Below are 19,418 nucleotides of genomic sequence, written 5' to 3'. Positions count from 1 at the left end.
TCGAGTAGCCAAAGCAATCTTGAGAAAGAAGAATGGAACTGGAGGAATCAACCTGCCTGACTTTAGGCTCTACTACAAAGCCACAGTCATCAAGACAGTATGGTACTGGCACAAAGACAGAAATATAGATCAATGGAACAAAATAGAAAGCCCAGAGATAAATCCATGCGCCTATGGACACCTTATCTTCAACAAAGGAGGCAAGAATATAGAATGGAGAAAAGACAATGTCTTTAACAAGTGGTCCTGGGAAAACTGGTCAACCACTTGTAAAAGAATGAAAGTAGAACACTTTCTTACACCATACCCAAAAATAAACTCAAAATGGATTAAAGATCTAAACATAAGACCAGAAACTATAAAACTCCTGGAGGAAAACATAGGCAAAACACTCTCTGACATAAATCATACCAGGATCCTCTATGACCCACCTCCAAGGGTAATGGAAATAAAAGCAAAAATGAACAAATGGGACCTAATTAAACTTAAAATCTTTTGCACAACAAAGGAAACTGTAAGCAAGGTGAAAAGACAGCCTTCAGAATGGGAGAAAATAATAGCAAATGAAGCAACGGACAAAGAATTAATCTCAAAAATATACAAACAACTCCTGCAGCTCAATTTCAGAAAAATAAACGACCCAATCAAAAAATGGGCCGAAGAACTAAACAGACATTTCTCCAAAGAAGACATACAGATGGCTAACAAACACATGAAAAGATGCTCAACATCACTCATTATCAGAGAAATGCAAATCAAAACCACAATGATGTACCATTTCACGCCAGTCAGAAAGGCTGCTATCCAGAAGTCCACAAGCAATAAATGCTGGAGAGGGTGTGGAGAAAAGGGAACCCTCTTACACTGTTGGTGGGAATGCAAACTAGTACAGCCACTATGGAGAACAGTGTGGAGATTCCTTAAAAAACTGGAAATAGAACTGCCATATGACCCAGCAATCCCACTGCTGGGCATACACACCGAGGAAGCCAGTATTGAAAGAGACACGTGTACCCCAATGTTGATCACAGCACTGTTTATAATAGCCATGACATGGAAGCAACCTAGATGTCCATCAGCAGACGAATGGAAAAGAAAGCTGTGGTACATATACACAATGGAGTATTACTCAGCCATTAAAAAGAATACATTTGAATCAGTTCTAATGAGGTGGATGAAACTGGAGCATATTATACACAGTGAAGTAAGCCAGAAAGGAAAAAATCAATACAGTATACTAACACATATATATGGAATTTAGAAATACAGTAACGATAACCCTGTATGTGAGACAGCAAGAGACACAGATGTATAGAACAGTGTTTTGGACTCTGTGGGAGAGGGCGAGGGTGGGATGATTTGGGAGAATGGAATTGAAACTTGTATATTATCATATGTTAAATGAATCACCAGTCCAGGTTCGATGCATGAGACAGGGTGCTCAGGGCTGGTGCACTGGGATGACCCTGAGGGATGGGATGGGGAGGGAGGTGGGATGGGGGTTCAGGATGGGGAACACATGTACATCCGTGGCAGATTCATGTCAATGTATGGCAAAACCAATACAATATTGTGCAGTAATTAGCCTCCGATTACATAACTTTATATTTTTAAAAAAGAAAGAAAACAGGACTGAATTAATCTTACAAGTGTTTGCACAGCAAAGGAACCCTAAATGAAAGAGAAAAACAGTCTTCAGAATGGGGAAAAAAATTGCAAACAAAGAAATCACAAGGAATAAAGAAGATGGGGTACACAGACACGAGGAACCATCACTCAGCCATAACAAGCAGGAAAGAATGCCATGGGTGGCCTCAGGGAAGAAACTAGACATGATCATAGCAAGTGAGGTGAGGGGGACAGGAAGGGATATTAGCATAAGATAGCATTTGTATCTGGGATCTAAAAATGGATACAGATGATACAGACTTTCATCTTTACCACAGAGAAAGTCTCACAGACTCAGAAGAGAATCAATGGTCCCCAGAAAGAAAAAACAAAACTGTGGGACAGTTCAGTTCAGTCACTCAGTCGTGTGTGACCCTTTGCAACCCCATGAATCTCAGCATGCCAGGCCTCCCTGTCCATCACCAACTCCCAGAATCCACCCAAACTCAGGTACATTGAGTCAGTGATGCCATCCAACCAGCTCATCCTCTGTCGTCCCCTTCTCCTCCTGGCCTCAATCTTTCCCAGCATCAAGGTCTTTTCAAATGAGTCAGCTCTTCGAATCAGATGGCCAAAGTGTTGGAGTTTCAGCTTCAGCATCCGTCCTTCCAATGAACACTCAGGACTGATTTCCTTTAGGATGGACTGGTTGGATCTCCTTGCAGTCCAAGGGACTCTCAAGAGTCTTCTCCAACACCACAGTTCAATTCTTTGGCACTCAGCTTTCTTTATAGTCCAACTCTCACATCCATATATGACCACTGGAAAAACCATAGCCTTGACTAGAAGGACCTTTGTTGACAAAGTAATGTCTCTGCTTATCAATATGCTGTCTAGGTTGGTCATAACTTTCCTTCCAAGGAGTAAGCATCTTTTAAATTCATGGCTTCAGTCACCATCTGCAGAGATTTTGGAGCCCAGAAAAATAAAGTCAGCCACTGTTTCCACTGTTTCCCCATCTATTTGCCATGAAGTCATGGGACCGGATACAGGACAGGGAGTAATGAACTGACTCAGTCTAACATAGGGAGGCTAATATTATTTTTTTTTTAAGTATCCACCAGGAACCACTGTGTAAACAGGAATGCTATTGGACACTGTAACATCCTAGATCAGAAAAGAAACTGGAAGAGAAGATATACACATCTAAGTACAAGTGAATCAAGTTGCTGTCAATCCAAAAGGAAAAAAAAAAAACCACAACCTTGTCATTCAACTACATATGCCAAATCAAAATAGCGAATAAAGGTATAAAAAAGGAATCAGAAAGGCTGACTCTACTGCCCTCAGGACATGGTGACCCGGATGGTGTCACATCCCTGGAGCCTGAGGTGGTTTTGGTCCCAAGACTGGAGGGTCTCAGTGCAGACGGAGCTGGGAGCCTGTGGCAGGAAGTGTTACCCCACGATGGACCTGGGGTGCCTCCTGCCCTCTGCATGAGCTACCAATCTGCAGATGCTGGCGGAACCTCCTGCAGAGAAACCAAGCCTACATCACCCAAGAATTGGTGGAGCCTCCAGGCTGAAACAGGTTTGCAAGGTCCCCTGGCCACTCTATGTCCCCTAGGCTGGGGTTCCTACCTCCAGCTTCCATCCTTAGCGTCACCCCACCTACAGATGACAGCACCCTCTGCAGAGTGGTGTCCACAAACTGGGGTGTGTCCTGGAGACCCTGGGTAAGGGGGAAGGAGAAATGAGGCTCAAGTCTTGGGTGTTTCTTCCGGCACATTCCACTGTAGCTGACAAGCCATAAACAGAGTTTTCCATGGGACGCAATGTCTGAGGACCAGAGTGGGGCAGGAAACAATGCTGTTTCCTTAGGGCCGTCTTCCAGAAAAACAGCTTAAACCTAATGCTGCTTGGCTCTTCATATTCACGAGGCCTGCGGACTGTAAACTACCCCTCCCTTCCAGTCATGTCCCGGGGTAAATCATCAGACAGGAATTCAAACAGGGCCACCTTTCAAGAAGACAATGTCAAGAGGTAAACTGTAGTCACTCTGTACAGTATCGCAAAGTACCAGGAGAATTCCTCCGGCTCACCAAGTGTTCAGTTCCGTTGCTCAGTCGTGTCCTGCTCTTTGCAATCCCATGGACTGCAGCATGCCACTATGTATTATATCCACACTAACCAAAACTCCCATGAAAAATCCCCTCCCACAGGTCAGAGAGGCCACCGTCTAAAAACCTACAGAGAATACGTGCTGCAGAGGGTAGAGGCAAAAGGGAACTCTCCTACACTCTCAGTGGGGGTATAAATGGGTGCGGGAACTATCAAAACCAGCAACGAGGTTCCTTATCAGATAAACACCGAGAAACCACATGGCCCGACAATCCCGTGTCTGGGCTCAGACCCAGAGAAAATCAGAATTCACAGTGACCCGTGACCCTTGTTTTCAGGGCAGCTCGACTGACAATGGCCAAGAACTAGAATTGCTGCTGGCCAAAATCTTGGCCTTCTCTGCCCAGTGAAGCCAAATAAAAAATACAGAGACAGAGTTTGAAGGAGATGCGAAGATGGCTTTTATTCTCAAGCCAGCAGAGAGGGGAACACAGTAGGGTCATGCCTCAAGGACTGTGCCCCCCTTCCCCTGCCCATGAGGAGTCTAGGGGCTTATATAAGGCAAGGGCTCACAGTCAGGAGTCAGTGATGAGGAACAAAGGGGATAGTATCTCGGTTTCTTCCTCATGAATTTTTTCAATGACAGTCATAGGCTTAAGTCAGTAGCCCAGGAACTGACTCCGGCAGTTCGGTGTCTCTGCGGCCTTCTTCCTGATATGTAAGAACAAGGGGAAGGGTGTGGTAAGGGTAAACACCAGAGGATGTATTTAGCACACAGTCCAAGGAAAAAGTGTTTATTGTAGCTCCAGCAGTTAGGGGGCAGAAAAGCAAATTTAGTACAGACATTTCGAGTTATGAGCAGTTAAAGGTAAAAAAAAAAAAAAATTAGGAATGTTCACACCTGCTCACTGCTTTATCTCCTTTCTTCTCAAAAAAGGGAAAGAATAAAAAACTCACTCCTCTTTTTTTCCTTTGCATGCACTCAGTCACTTCAGTCGTGTCCAGCACTTCGTGACCCCATGGACTGCAGCCCACCAGAATCCATGGGATTCTCCAGGCAAGAACACTGGAGTGGGTTGCCATGCCCTCCTCCAGGGGATCTTCCCCAATCAGGGATTGAGTCCATGTCTCCTGCATTGGCAGGCAGATTCTCTACCAGCTAACCCACCAGGGAAGCCCCTTTTTTCCTTCCCCCTGCAACAAATTCAACCAGGATATTCATTGACAGGAAAATGAAGACAGAGTGGTGCACCTCTGCACTGGAATGCTACCCAGCCCTGAATCAGAACGGAATAATGCCAGTGACAGCTGCGTGGATGGATAGAGTGATTACCATACTAAGTAACGGAAAGCAGAGAGAGACAGACAAATATCAGAAGGTATCACTGACAGGTATCTTCTTAAAATTAATGCAAATGTAGGCTATTACACAGTAGAAACAGACTCACAAACTTAGAAAACCAACTTATGATTATTAAAAAAATCAAGTTAGGGATGCAGGACAAATGAAGAGTTTGCAAGGAACAAACAGACATCAATATACATCAAACAGAGAACCAGGAAACAATGGTTGAATAGCAAAGGGCAGCCTACTGGAGACACTGTAATCCTCTATCTGGGGAAAACGAACCCAAAAAAGAATTGATAAATGTCCGTGTATCACTGAATCAAGCTCCTGTACACGTGAAACAAACACACTACTGGAAATCAACCCTACTCCAAAATAAAACAAGAATGCACAGAAAAAGAAATTTACAAGTGGAGTTTGAAGCAAAAGCAATGCTGCCGCCTTGTGGCCATTTGTTGTAACAGCAACTCTAAAAGCTGTGTGCAGTTCAGTTCAGTCCTCAGTCGTGTCCAACTCTTCGCAACCCCATGGACTGCAGCACGCCAGGCTTCCCTGTCCATCACTGACTGCCGGAGTTCACTCAAACTCATGTGCATCAAGTCGGTGATGCCATCCAACCATCTCATCCTCTGTCGTCCCCTTCTTCTCCCGCCTTCAATCTTTCCAGGCACTCAGTATTCACAACGTCCGTGGGGTTGTAAGTAAACAACTGCCCTCCGGAAGTCTCCCAGGGAGGGTCAACAAACAAGAATTCAAAACTTAGCAGACGGTCACAGAGCCAAGCTCAACAGGTACCTTTAACTCACATCCTTTAGGAAAAAACTCACACAAAATGACGTCAACATCGCTAAATATCAGGGAAGTGCCTGTCAACCCTGCAATGAGCTGTCACCTCAAGCCGGTCAGAATGGCCACTGTCAAGCCCTTTACAAACATTAAGTGCTGTAGACGCTGTGGATAAAAGGGAACCCTCCTCCTCTGATGCTGGGAATATAAGCTGGAGACAGCCCCTCTGAAGAACAGTGTGTGGGATCTTTCAACAATTAAAACGAGAATGGAATTAGAATATTCCCCAACACCATACACAAAAATACAAGATCTAAATGGAAAGATGGAGACTATGACATTCTTGAGGAAAATATACACAGGACACACGTTGACATTCATCACGGGAAGTTCTTTTGGGCTCCAGATCTTAGAATAATGAAACATAAATCAAAAGTAACCAAACAGGACCTAATTAACCTCAAAGCATCTGCACAGAAGAGGAAACCCTAAACAAAAGAAAAAGAGAACTCTCAGAATGCGAAAATATATTTGCAATCAAACATACCCACAAGGAATTCATGTCCAAAACATAGAGTTTGTGCAGCTCAATGTCAAAAAAACAAAGCAAGCAACCCAAGAAATAAAAGGGCCCGAGATGGAAACAGATCTCTTCCAAGAAGGCACAGGGACTCCCATGAGGCACAAGACAAGATGCTCGTCACCTCTGTTAGTGACAGGCCCATCAGAAGGCCCTGGGACGGGAGGATCCCTGGAGAAGGAAATGGCAACCCGCTCCAGGATTCCTGCCTGGAGAATCCCATGGACATAGGAGCCTGGGGGGCCGCAGTCCATGGGGTCACAAAGAGTCAGACACGGCTGAAGCAACTCAGCACACACTTAGCGATCAGAAGCGCAGTTTGGTATAATGCCACCAACAGCATCATGGATGGACAGACTGATCAAGCGCAGGTCAGAGACAGACAAACGCCGTGAGATATCACTGAGAATTACACTCCAGTGAGTGCAGTGAAGTCGCTCAGTCGTGTCCGAATCTTTGCAGCCCCACTGACTGCAGCCCCCCAGGCTCCTTCATCCATGGGATTCTCCAGGCAAGAATATTGGAGTGGGTTGCCATGTCCTTCTCCAGGGAATCTTCCAACCCAGGGACTGAACCCGGGTCTCCCACATTGCAGGCAGGCAGATGCTTTACAATCTGATCCACCTAAAGGAAATGAAGTATCTCACCCAGTTAGAAACACTCACAAACTTAGAAAACCAACTTACAATTATCAAAAAGATGTTAAGGATGAGGGATAAATTAAGAGTTTGCTAATAACATATACATATTGGAGTGTTCTTAGTCGCTCAGTCGTGTCCAACTCTGAGACACCAAGCTCCTCTGTCCAGGGGGGTTTTCCAGGCAAGAAAACTGGAGTGGGTTGTCATTCCCTCCTCCAGGGGATCTTCCTGACCCAGGGATCGAAACGGCGTCTCTTGCATCTTCTTCATTGGCAGGCAGGCTGTTTACTGCTAGCGGCACCTGGGAATTATGAATACACATTATGAATATACACATTACTATGTATCAAAGAGATGATCAAGAGGGACTTAGTGAAGAGCACGGGAATACACAGTCGTCACCTATGTAGAACAAGAACCCAGAGAAAGAAGAGATAAACGTCTGAGTATCACTGAATCAAGTTCCTGCACATCTGAACAAACACAGTTTCAGAAATCAACTCTACTCCAATAGAAAATAACAACGAATGCACAGAAAGAGTGGAAAAAAAGAAAAAACCTGGGCCCTGAAGAAATGCTGCTGCCTTGCGGCCACTTTGTGTAACAGCAACTCCAAAAGCTCTGTTGCCTGCGTCCACACCGACTCTGCAACTGCATGGACCGTAGCCCGCCAGGCTCCTCTGTCCATAGGCTTCTCCAGGCAAGAGTACTAGAGTGGGTTGCCATGCCCTCCTCCAGGGGATCTTCCCGACCCAGGAATGGAACCCGCATCTCCTGCATTGGAGGCAGATTCTTTACAGTCTGAGCCACAAGAGAAGCCCCACTGCCTGGAAGGGGTTGTTTATAAAGACCTCAATCCCGGCACACCTGGGAAGGGCTGGCCGGCCGGGTCAGCCAATCCTCACCCCTCAGGGGCTCATAGCGGCAGAAAATAGGCCTTGTTGTGCCGGCCAAGTGCAAGGAACAGCAGTGCAGTCCTGAGGGTCAGGATGGACGTGGGCTGCAGCTCTGGCTGGTTTTCTAATCATTTTATCTGGCCCTCAAGTAGGAGGCAGTTTCGAGCAGACCTTCTCCTAGTGAGAGGAACCCAGGAGTCCAGCAAAGGGGGGTGGTGGGTGGAGACAGTGCCCGGCGCAGCAGAAGCCTCTGCAAGTCCTGGTGTTCGGAGTATGCACAGAGCGAAGCCCAGAGTCACTGACCTTCCAGGAGCGGCTGTCTGTCCGTCCAGGTCCTGCTCTGAGCGGCTCAGGGTCAGCTCTGGCCAGGAAACGGGCTGGGGGTGTGCGGTGGTGACCCCTGCGTGCTGAGCTGCGCCCAGAAGGGCCCCTCCCCTGGGCGGGATCAGCCCCCGTGAGCTCATGCCCTGGGAGGGGTGTGTTAACAAGCTCCCTCTCTTTGCAGCTGGCGCACTGGCAATTAGGGTGCAGATTAAGATCAGCTGAGGGCAGAGGGTCATGGCCCATTCGGTTGTGGCCCCGCAGGAATCCAAGCTCGCTGTGCTCGCTACAGGACAGGAGGTGTTGAGACCAGTAACAAAGCTGTATTCTTAGAGCCAGATGAACAACAAGATGGCCAGTGAATGTCTCCAAATAAACATCTTGTTGGACTCTGGATGTCAGGTTCTTTCAGGAATCAGACATGGGGGACGTGAGGAAACCAACTAAAAAGACCCTCATTAATCTTGCAAATACCCTGGAATGGCGAGCCTCAGGCAGGCCGACGTGTTAATTTCTTCCTTCCTGCAGTCCCCAGGGGAACAGGGTTCTGAACAAAGGCGCTGTAGCTCATCTGTCCGCAGAGGGGCAGGATTCTCAGAGCGGGGCCATTAGGTGTGATTATAATAACAAAAGCAAGTCAGTCAGCGAGGCACCAGAAACAGTTCCAACCCGGAAGAACTGTCTTACCTGCCCTGTGGGAAGGTGCAGGCTTTACAGGGTCCTGCCTGGGAAGAGTGGCTTCCCGTTGCCCTTCCCTCCCCAGCGCCTGGCACCACTTCCTGTCCCTGGGTTTGCCTGCTCGTTTCCTCTAAGTTGAATCATACAGTCTGTGGGTGTTCTGGGCTGGATGTTTGTGCCCCCTGAAATTCACATGTTGAAATCATAACGCCTAGGTGATGGTGTGACCAGCGGTGGGGGTAAGTGATGAGGTCATGAGTGGAGACCCCATGAACAGGATCCCAGTTCTTATGACAGAGACCCCCAAGGAGCCCCCTCAGCCCTTCCTCCACCTGAGGACACCGTGAAGACCCCACCCCCCACCAGGAACGTAGTTTCACCAGAACCTGCCCATCCTGACACCCTTATCTCAGACTTCTGGCCTCCACAACTGTAGAAGATGCATTTGCATTGCCGACGCTCCCATCCTTCTATTTTGCTATGGCAGCCCAAGCATACTCAGACAGTGAGTCCTTCTGGGTCTGCTTCTCTCTCTGAGCATCGTGTGTGCAAGATCCATCCACATTGTATCCCGTGTCAGAGCTTCCCTCCTTTTCATGGCTCTGTCCTATTCTACTGTGTGTGTGGACCCCATGCTGTTTATCCACCCATCCATCCATCCACCATCCCACCATCCATCCACCATCCATCCACCCATGCGTGGGACACAATCCATGGGGTTGCAAGCAGTCGGACACGACCGAGTGACTCAGCACATGAACAACATTCAGGGCGTCTGCCATCCGCCTCCACGGAGCTTGAACCTGTGCTGCTGCAGCTGCTGACTTTCAACACCCCCGAGGGGAATTCAGGCTGCAGAGTGAGGCTCTCTGTGCTCCAGGGAAACTGGTGGAACAGGTCTTTGGATAGTTAAGATATTTTCAGGAACTGATTTCATGATCCCAATCTTTGCATTTCCTCATATCTAGAAATTAAAAGACACTGCTCCTTGGAAGAAAATCTATGAAAAACCTAAACAACGTATTAAAAAGCTGAGATATCACTCTGCTGACAAAGGTCTCTATTGTTAACGCTATGCTTTTCCCAGTGGTCACGTATGGATGTGAGAGTTGGACTATAAAGAAAGCTGAGCACCAAAGGATTGATGCTTTTTTTCTTTCTTTTTTTTAATTTTATTTTATTTTTTAACTTTACAATATTGTATTGGTTTTGCAATACATTAAAATGAGTCAGCCACAGGTAAACATGTGTTCCCCATCCTGATGCTTTTGAACTGTGGTACTGTAGAAGACTCTTGAGAGTTCCTTGGACTGCAAGGAGATCAAACCTGTCAATCCTAAAGGAAATCAACCCTGAATATCCATAGGAAGCACTGATGCTGAAGCTGAAGCTCCAATGCTTTGACGAGGTGAGATGTTACAAGGTTCGGCACCACTGTCTGGGGACCACACACCCTCCCCCGACAGGCTGGAAAAGGAGGAGGGGGTGCCAGGGGGGCCTGTGGGAGGGACCTGGAAGGAGGAGGGGACTGCCAGGGGGGGCATGTGGGAGGGACCTGGAAGGAGGAGGGGACTGCCAGGGGGGCCTGTGGGAGGGACCTGGAAGGAGGAGGGGGTGCCAGGGGGGCATGTGGGAGGGACCTGGAAGGAGGAGGGGGTGCCAGGGGGGCCTGTGGGAGGGACCTGGAAGGAGGAGGGGGTGCCAGGGGGGCCTGTGGGAGGGACCTGGAAGGAGGAGGGGGTGCCAGGGGGGCCTGTGGGAGGGACCTGGAAGGAGGAGGGGGTGCCAGGGCGGCATGTGGGAGGGACCTGCAGCCCGGGCTGGGGCTGGGTGAGAGCGTCCACTGTTTGCTCATCCTCCCTGGGGTTGCTCCGTCAAAACAGAATTCACAGGCCATCACTTTTATCTGAACCTATAAATGGCTCTCCCATTCCCTGAAGGAACATCAGTCAGAAAGATAAAGCCCTGGCACCTGGTCCCACGTGCATGGACCCTGAGGACATGGGAGCAGACACCAGGGTCACGCGTCCTTGATTTCATTCATGTGAATCATCAGAGCAGCCAACCTATGGAGACAGAAGCACCTGCCGTTTCCAGAGGAAGCGTAGGGGGCACCGGGTGACTGGACTTCACTGGTGGCTCAGTGGTAAAAAGTCTGCCTGCAATGCAGGAGATCCCTCTGCCGGGAAGATTCCCCTAGGGGAGGAAATGGCAGCCCACTCCAATATCCTTGCCTGGGAAATCTCACAGAGGAGCCTGGAGGACTGGTCCCTTGGGTTGCAAGGAGATCCAACCAGTCAATCCTAAAGGAAATCAGTCCTGAATATTCACTGGAAGGACTGATGCTGAAGCTGAAGCTCCAATACTTTGGCCACCTGAAGCAATGAACTGACTGATTGGAAAAGATCGTGATGCTGGGAAAGATTGAAGGCGGGAGGAGAAGGGGATGACAGAGGATGAGCTGGCTGGATGGCATCACCGACTTGATGGACATGAGTTTGAGCAAACTCCAGGATTTGGTGATGGACAGGGAGGCCTGGCGTGCTTCGGTCCATGGGGTCACAGAGTCAGACACGACTGAGCGACTGAGCACAGCTCTCACTGCGTGGCTGTGAGAGGCAGCCGGAGGGCTGCGAGGAGGCGGCGGCCTCTGAGCTGTGCCTGGAGGAAGAAGGTGGGGGTGGGGTCAGGCAGGGGAGCAGCAGCAGCTGGAGCAGTGTCCAGAAAAAGCCTGGCTGTAAAAAGGCACAAGCTCATTGTCACGTCCACAGGCCACTGGCTGCACGGGTGGCTGCGACCAGGACGGTCCCCAACGGGGTCTCCAGCCGAGGTCGGTGCCCTGCCCACCCAGCTCCAGTGGAGGTCGGCACCCTGCCTGTCCAGCCCCTGAAGCCCCAGCATCCTTGGGGGGCCCTCTGCATGCAGAGCCAGCGATGCCAGGGGGATGCCTTCATTAGGGTCTCTGGTCCCTTCTACTGTCTCTGACCCCCCACCGCCCACCAGGGTGAGGAGGGACATCCCCCTGCTTCACGCTCAGCCGTCCAGAGGGCAATGTCCCTCTATCTGGAACCTGAGGGAACTGTGCAGTCCTGCCGCAAGGCCACAGAAGCAGAGCCAAGAACCAAGGTAACCTCAGAAGCTGACTTGAGCCCCTTTGTCCTGTCCTGTTAAGTCCGACTCTTTGCGACCCCATGGACCGCAGTCCGCCAGGCTCCTCTGTCCATGGGATTCTCCAGGCAAGAATTCTGGAGTGGGTTGCCATGCCCTTCTCCTGGGGATCTTTCCAACTCAGGAATTGAACCCAGGGATCCTGCATTGCAGGCAGATTCTTTACCATCTGAGTCACCAGGGAAGCCCTCAGGACAGAAAATTCCTGCTAGACAGCTGGCTTTAGGTGACTGGTTGGGGCACTATAGGGGTCTACTAGAGTGGGCATCTTTGTGTAATTTTGGGGTCTGGAAGCTTGTTAGCAAAGATCAGGAGGCTTTAAGCAACCAGTAGAAAGGGACTGGGGCTTCCCAGGTGGCGCTAGTGGTAAAAACCCACCTGCCAATGCAGGAGATTTAAGAGACCCAGGTTCAATCCCTGGGTCAGGAAGATCCCCTGGAGGAGGGCATGGCAAACAATCGGACACGCCTGAGCGACTGAGCACGCAGAGGGTATAAACACTGGCTCCTGACCCGTGCAAACTGTCGGGTCCCCTGCTGCACCAGGTAGTCTGCCTGCTTCGCTCACGGTGCTCACAGGATCTCTGCTCTTGGTTCTTAATCAGCTCACTCCCTTCTGAAATCCCTTCTGTGTCTGGAAATTCTTTTCCAGCAGAAAGCAGGACTTCTGGAGACTTGGAGAAATCCAGGTGCTGTGACTGAGGAGGGTAACAGTGAGGCTGGGAGGGGATCTGGCTTGGAGGGAGAGGGGTCCGGGCGGCAGGAAGCCCTGCCCGGAGGGAGGGACAGGGGCAGGAGGGAGCTCAGATGAACACGGGAGGGGAGCCCCCAGAGGGAACAAGCAGCTCCTGAAACAGGAACTCAGGGGCGAGGGGACCACCTGCAGCTGTTTCTCTTAGCCAACCTGTGCTGTCTCTTCCAGCCCCCAGGGACTGTGGCTCCCAGGCTCCTCTGCCATGGGGCTCTCCAGGCATGAACACTGGACTGGGTTGACGCTTCCTCCTCTGGGGTACCTTCCCCACCCAGGGCTTGAACCCGCTCTCTGGCATTGCAGGCAGATTCTTTACCTGCAAAGCCTGGCCACCAGGAGGGTTCCCGGCAATAAGCTGGAATTCATGGTCCGGCTCTGATCCCTTGACCTCCAGCCATGATGGGGGGAAGGGAGCAGGGGGGACTAGCCGCTTCACTGCGAGGAGCAGAGGGGCTCACGGAGGGCGAGGGACTGACCCGCCTGGGCTCTGTCACCTCGGGCCAGCAGGTCTGCAGGAGAGGACTCGCCCTGGGGATCCACCTTCACCCGCAGAGACCACACACGGCAGTCAGGGCTGGGACAAGGGCCACTCGGGGCACAAGGGCCGGACACTTCAGTGGAGGACTTGGCCACCTGCCACCCAGCGTGACCCGGCGGGATCAAAGGCTTGGAGGCCTGGATGATGCAACGGAGCCCTGGGCTGACAGTCCTGTTTGCCCCGGTCCTGGGCAGCAGCAACCACATGCTGGACAGCGGCCAGCGCTCAGCCAGGTGGTCAGGTTGCCCTAGCCCAGCTCACGGCCCTCAGGGTCCCTGTGGTCACACCCGGGTCACGCTGGCATCCCACCGTCTGGGCACTGGGCCCACGACGGCCCCCGGGCAGGGCCGGGCCCTGCAGACTATCTGTCGGGGGCACCCGGGTCCCCCCACCCGGCCAGGCAGCGCTGTCCTCACAGGAGTCCGCCGCCTAGAGCCGGGCGATGCAGGGGTCGGGGCGGGGCAGGTCTGGGAGGCGGTCCCTCTACCTCGGGGAGTGGGTGTTCCCGGCATCCAGTCGGACCTTTGAGGAAATGCCTGAGGCTCCCGCGGGCAGAACGAGCTCAGCGAGCAAGCCGGAGTCCCGGCTGGACTCCGCGGTCAGAGAGTGCGGTGCGCACGCGGCGTCTCCCGGCAAGACACAAGGGCAGACTTCCTAGGTAAGGCGGGGGTCTCGGGAGGTCTGCGCGCTCGGGCCCCGGCCCTGGGCGGCTGGACTGGGCGGCGGGAGGGGCTGGAGGGCTAGGACCTCCCGGGGGAAGGGAGGCAGCCACCTGGCGTCTCCACGTGGAAGGAGAATCCCTCCGGGTGGTAGCGCAGAGCCCGACAGAGCCCCTGGACTGCGGCTCGCGGGGAGCAGTGACAAGCCCATCACGAGTCCTGAGCCGGTGCTGACCCTGTGCTGGCTGTTGCCACTGGGGGAGGTCTCCATCTTGTCCTGACGCTGAGCGGGTAGGGCCACGGGCTGGTCGGAGTGGATGGGCACTTTGGGAGCCCGGGAAGTGCTTGGGGGACCCAGGGAGCGTTTCAGGGGGCTGGCAGAGTTTGCGGGACAGTGAGCCTTTAAGGGGGCTGGTGAGTTTGGGGATCCAGTGAGTGTTTCACGGGGCGGCGAGTATCTTGGGGACCCAGTGAGTGTTTCAGGGGGGCTGGTGAGTTTGGAGGACCCGGTGAGACTTTCAGGGGGCTGGAGAGTATCTGGGGGGCCCAGTGAGCTTTTCAGGGGGCCAGAGAGAATCTGGGGGACCCAGTGAGTGTTTCAGGGGGCTGGTGAGTTTGGGAATCCAGTGAGTGTTTCAGGGGGCTGGTGAGTTTGGGGGACCCAGTGAGTGTTTCACAGGGCTGGCGTGTATCTGGGGGGCCCAGTGAGCTTTTCAGGGGGCTGTTGAGTATCTGGGGGACCCAGTGAGCCTTTCAGGGGGCTGGTGAGTTTGGGGACCTGAGCAAAGGTCTAGGAGCCTAGTGCTTGTGAAGCCTGCTGACCACTCGGGGCAGGGTGAGCTGGACGACAGGAAAGGCTTTGTGCTGGGTTCGTCGGCCCTGCGTTGCTCCATCCATTCATTCACCTGAGAACTATGTCCTGGGCGCCTCTGTGCCCATCCCACCCGCAGATGTGCGTGCGGTCACACGGGGCCTCCCCCGTCTCCCCCCAGGGCCCGCGGGGGCGGAACCTGCCCTCACCGGCACGCGCCCCGCACGCTCACCTGAGTGGCCGGAAGACACAGAGGGCGCGGCAGGCACATGAGGAAGTGCCCCGAGGAGCGAAGCCATGGGGGCGTGCTCCCTGGGGTGCTGTCCGAGGCCTCGAGGCTGGGTGGCCCTACTGCCGAGCACTCCTGAATCTGCACTTGGAAACCAGACAGCTGGGGCTCACAGCCAAGGGAGAGAGGGTAGGTGACCGACACATATGTACTTGGGAGACGGGAGAGTGCCCTGCAATAACGGGATGGGTGTCCACGGGGGATGGAACATTTTCCCTCCCTTCACAGTGAAGCCACCACAGTCTCAGGCCAGTGCAAACAGGAGGGTGAAGGGCTTGTGACACAGTGACCTGGATTCTGATGGAACAGGCCCAGGGGAGGGGACACAGGAGGGCTCAGGACTGGGCAGGCCTGTGTTACGGGCAGACGTGGGCGGGACACCCAGCGGCCAGGAGGCCTGTGTTACGGGCAGACGTGGGCGGGACACCCAGCGGCCAGGAGGCCTGTGTTACGGGGAGGGGACACAGGAGGGCTCAGGACTGGGCAGGCCTGTGTTATGGGCAGACGTGGACGGGACTGGGCAGGCCTGTGTTACGGGCAGACGTGGGCGGGACACCCAGCGGCCAGGAGGCCTGCGCTATGGGGAGGTCTCCTCTTCGAGGGGAAGAGACAGACAGACACACACACAGGCGTCCGCAGGATGCTGACGCAGACGCACCAAAGGAACCCTTCGAGATGGGCGCACACACCCACAGGCGCCCCCCACGGTGCTGTGCTCGGGCTTCCGACATCCTGTTTTGCTGTGTGTTCTACTTGCATCTCGCTGAAGCTGATGAAAATCATATTCGGATTAGGCGAGACTTATTCTGAAGGGTTATTGTGAGGAGCAAAGGGGACTTACATGAGGATAAGAGTCCTCCAGGGAGAAGGACTGCTACTCTAGAGAGCCGATTACATAGGGGTAGGGCTTTATTTGTACAAGGGGCACTACTACTGTGGAGAGGTGCCTAATATGATAGAGGGGAGGTACAACAATCAATGGGGCCATGACCATGTAGGGGGATATTCCTGTGGAGAAAGTGAAAGTCGCTCACTCTGACTTTATACAGGCCACGGAATTCTCCAGGCCACAATACTGAGGTGGGTAGCCTTTCCCTTCTCAAGGGGGTCTTCCCAACCCAGGGAGTGAACCCAGGTCTCCCGCAATGCAGGCGGGTTCTTTACCAGCTGAGCCACCAGGGAAGCCCTACTGTGGAGAGGGGACTCTTAATAAAGGAGGACCCTTACTGTAGTGGGGGACTCTTACTGTGGAGGGGGAACAGTGATAATAGGGTCACTCTGATACCTTGGGGGCTGTTACAGTAGAAGGACAACGACAATGGGGGAACTATTGTAATAAAGGGAACTATTACAATAGAGGGGGCCATTCTGCAGAGGGGGACTATTACAGAAGAGGCAGAACTCTATCTGTGGAGGGAGGACTCTTAGCATAGAGGGGCTGTTACGAGAGGAGGGCTCTCACCGTTGAGAGGGAACTATTACAGTAGAGGTGAGACTGTTGTAGTAGAGGGTGGTCTACCACTGTAGAGGGGGGACTACTACTGTACAGAGGGGACTACCACAAAGGGAGAGTGACTATTAAAATAGAAGAGGAGTATTACCTTAGGGGGACTATTGTAAGGAATGGGGGTCTATTACTGCAGACAGGGACTATTACAATAGAAAGGGGACTGCTGAAATTGAGGAGGACTATTACTATAGACCAGAGAAGGCAATGGCACCCCACTCCAGTACTCTTGTCTGGAAAATCCCATGGACGGAGGAGCCTGGTGGGCTGCAGTCCATGGGGTCACTAAGAGTTGGACACGACTGAGCGACTTCACTTTCACTTTTCACTTTCATGCATTGGAGAAGGAATTGGCAACCCACTCGTGCTCTTGCCTGGAGAATCCCAGGGATGGCGGAGCCTGGTGGGCTGCCGTCTATGGGGTCGCACAGAGTCGGACACAACTGAAGCGACTTAGCAGTAAGTACTATAGAGGGGGGACTATTATGATAGGGGAGAGACTATTAATATAGAGTAGCGACAACAGAAGAGGACTATTAGTGTAGAGGGGAAACTATGAGAATAGAAGCAGGACTGTTATAGTAGAAGGGGGACTTTGTGGAGGGGGAACACTGACAATAGAGGGAGATTATTAGAGAGACTTTTACATAGAGACAGAATTATTACAACAGGGGGTGGACTATGCCAGTAGAGGGGGACGTTTACCATAGAGGGAGATTATAGTAACAGAGGACTTTTACTCTAGAGGGGGGATATCAGAAGCAGACGATTATAATTATGGGGACTACTGCAATCAAGGAGAACTATTATTGCAGAGAGGGGACTATGAGAGTATAGGATTATTACTCCAGGGGAGACTACTACTGTAGAGGGGGAACTTTGACAACAGTGGGGGAGCCATCACTATATAGTAGGACTATGACATTAAAGGAGGCTTATTTTTAGAGGAGAGACTTTTACCACAGAGGGGGTACTATTACAAGAGAAGTATGACAACCGAGACAGGACTATTAGTGTATAGGGTGGAGGGCTATGACACTAAAGAACTATTACTCTATGGGGAAACTGTTACTGTAGAGGGAGACTATGACAATAGAGGGGAGCTCATACTGTAGAAGAGAAACTATTACTGTAGAGGGGGGACTATGACAACAGAAGGGGACTATTACTGTAGAAGGGGGACTATGACAACAGAAGGAGAGTATTACAAGTAAGGAGGACTATTATTACAGAGGAGGGGCTCTGACAGTACAGCAGCACAGTTACTGTAGAAGCGGAATTTTGAAATAGAGGGCTGTTACTCTAAACACTATGACATTAGTGTTAGTCGCTCAGTTGTGTCCAACTCTGTGACCTCATGGATTGTAGCCCATCAGGCTCCTGTGTTCATGGGATTCTCCAGGCAAGAATACTGGAGTGGATTGCCATGCCCTCCTCCACTATGAAATTAGAGGGGGCTATTACTACAGAAGGGGAACTATTACTGTAGAGGACTATGACAACAGAAGGGGACTATTACTATAGAGAGAGGACCTTAAGAATAGGGACAACCCCTGTCTGTGGAGAGCAGTAAACCCAAGAATAAAGGCCCAGGCATGTGTTTGCCATGAAAGGAGTCCTGATGGGACGTGGACCACAGGCCCTGACTCGGGAAGAGCCGTGAGGGGAGGCTTCTGCCCAAGCAGGGACAGTGGCTGCAGTTGGGGATGGGCAGGTGGAACCAGCGGGTCACAGGCCCATGTTCTGACCGGTCCTGGGAATGACCGGGTCGGCCGAGACGGACGATCCTAGGGAGGGACTGGTCTGTGTGGCCGGGTCAGAGAAGTGAGGATCTCAGTCTCTACAGGGAGGGATCTTTGCAGAAACTGTTTGCAGGACATGGTGGGTGAGGGCGGGGCTTCCTGGACCCCCGGGTCACCTTCAACACCACGCAGAGGGCTCTGTCCCCTTTCCCCGGTGGGAAGACGAGGCACAGAAGCTCGGGGGCGATGTCAGGGGCCAGGCAGGTGGCCGAGTCTGCAGCCAGCACTCAAGTCCGGGTCCGTGTCTCCAGGTGATGGTTTTAAACCGTCTCCTTGCATCATGGGATGGCCGCGCTTGGCCCCACGGGGGTAAAGCCCAGTGTTTTCACTCCCCTGTCCCCGCCCTGTCACACCCACCCAAAACAGGAGAGGGGACACTCAGACCCTGACTGGAGGCGCTCCCAGCTTCTTAGCTGCTCAGCTGAGCTGGACAGAGCGCCTCGGGGGCGTGAAGGGAGTGTGGCCTAGCGCCTGTGCTCCATCCCCCTCGGATGGAAGCCCCCATTCCTGGAGACCCGCCGGGTCAACCGGGGCCCCTTAGAGGAGGGGGCTGGTGCAGAGCGCGAGGGTGGGGGGCCCTCTGGAGGGGTCGCCAGCTGCAGCCGCAGGGAGAACAACTTGAGCTGCTGGGGTCTGTCTGTTGGTCCCTGTCCCTCCTCCTGGTCCCTGTCCCTCCTCCCTTGCTCCCCCTCAAACCCTCACTTCACCTCCCGTGTCTCTCTTTACGTCTCGGTCCATTTCTCTGTCTCATTCTGTCTCTAGAGCTCATCTGCCCTCTGCAGCACCCCATCCTTTCTCTTGGAGAGAAGCCCGCAGGTTCCCGTTTCTCAGAGCCAGGCCTCCGCGCCGCCAGCACCGTGCCTTCTGCACGTCCTGTTTTAACTCCTGCAGAGCCCCGTTTCCTCCCCAAGATCTC

General features: G+C 52.3%; 1 long non-coding RNA gene across 1 annotated transcript; it reads left to right on the top strand.

Moving 5' to 3' along the window:
• Window positions 1-13,678: 13,678 nt before the first annotated feature.
• Window positions 13,679-19,402, top strand: LOC138986400 (uncharacterized). The gene is made up of 3 exons (XR_011463249.1): window positions 13,679-14,092; window positions 15,086-15,322; window positions 19,265-19,402. It is a non-coding gene; the product is annotated as an uncharacterized lncRNA (long non-coding RNA).
• Window positions 19,403-19,418: the final 16 nt, after the last annotated feature.

Source organism: Bos mutus, chromosome X, assembly GCF_027580195.1.
Source record: "Bos mutus isolate GX-2022 chromosome X, NWIPB_WYAK_1.1, whole genome shotgun sequence".
Lineage (NCBI taxonomy): Eukaryota > Metazoa > Chordata > Mammalia > Artiodactyla > Bovidae > Bos > Bos mutus.
This window is presented reverse-complemented; position numbering and strand designations above follow the sequence as displayed.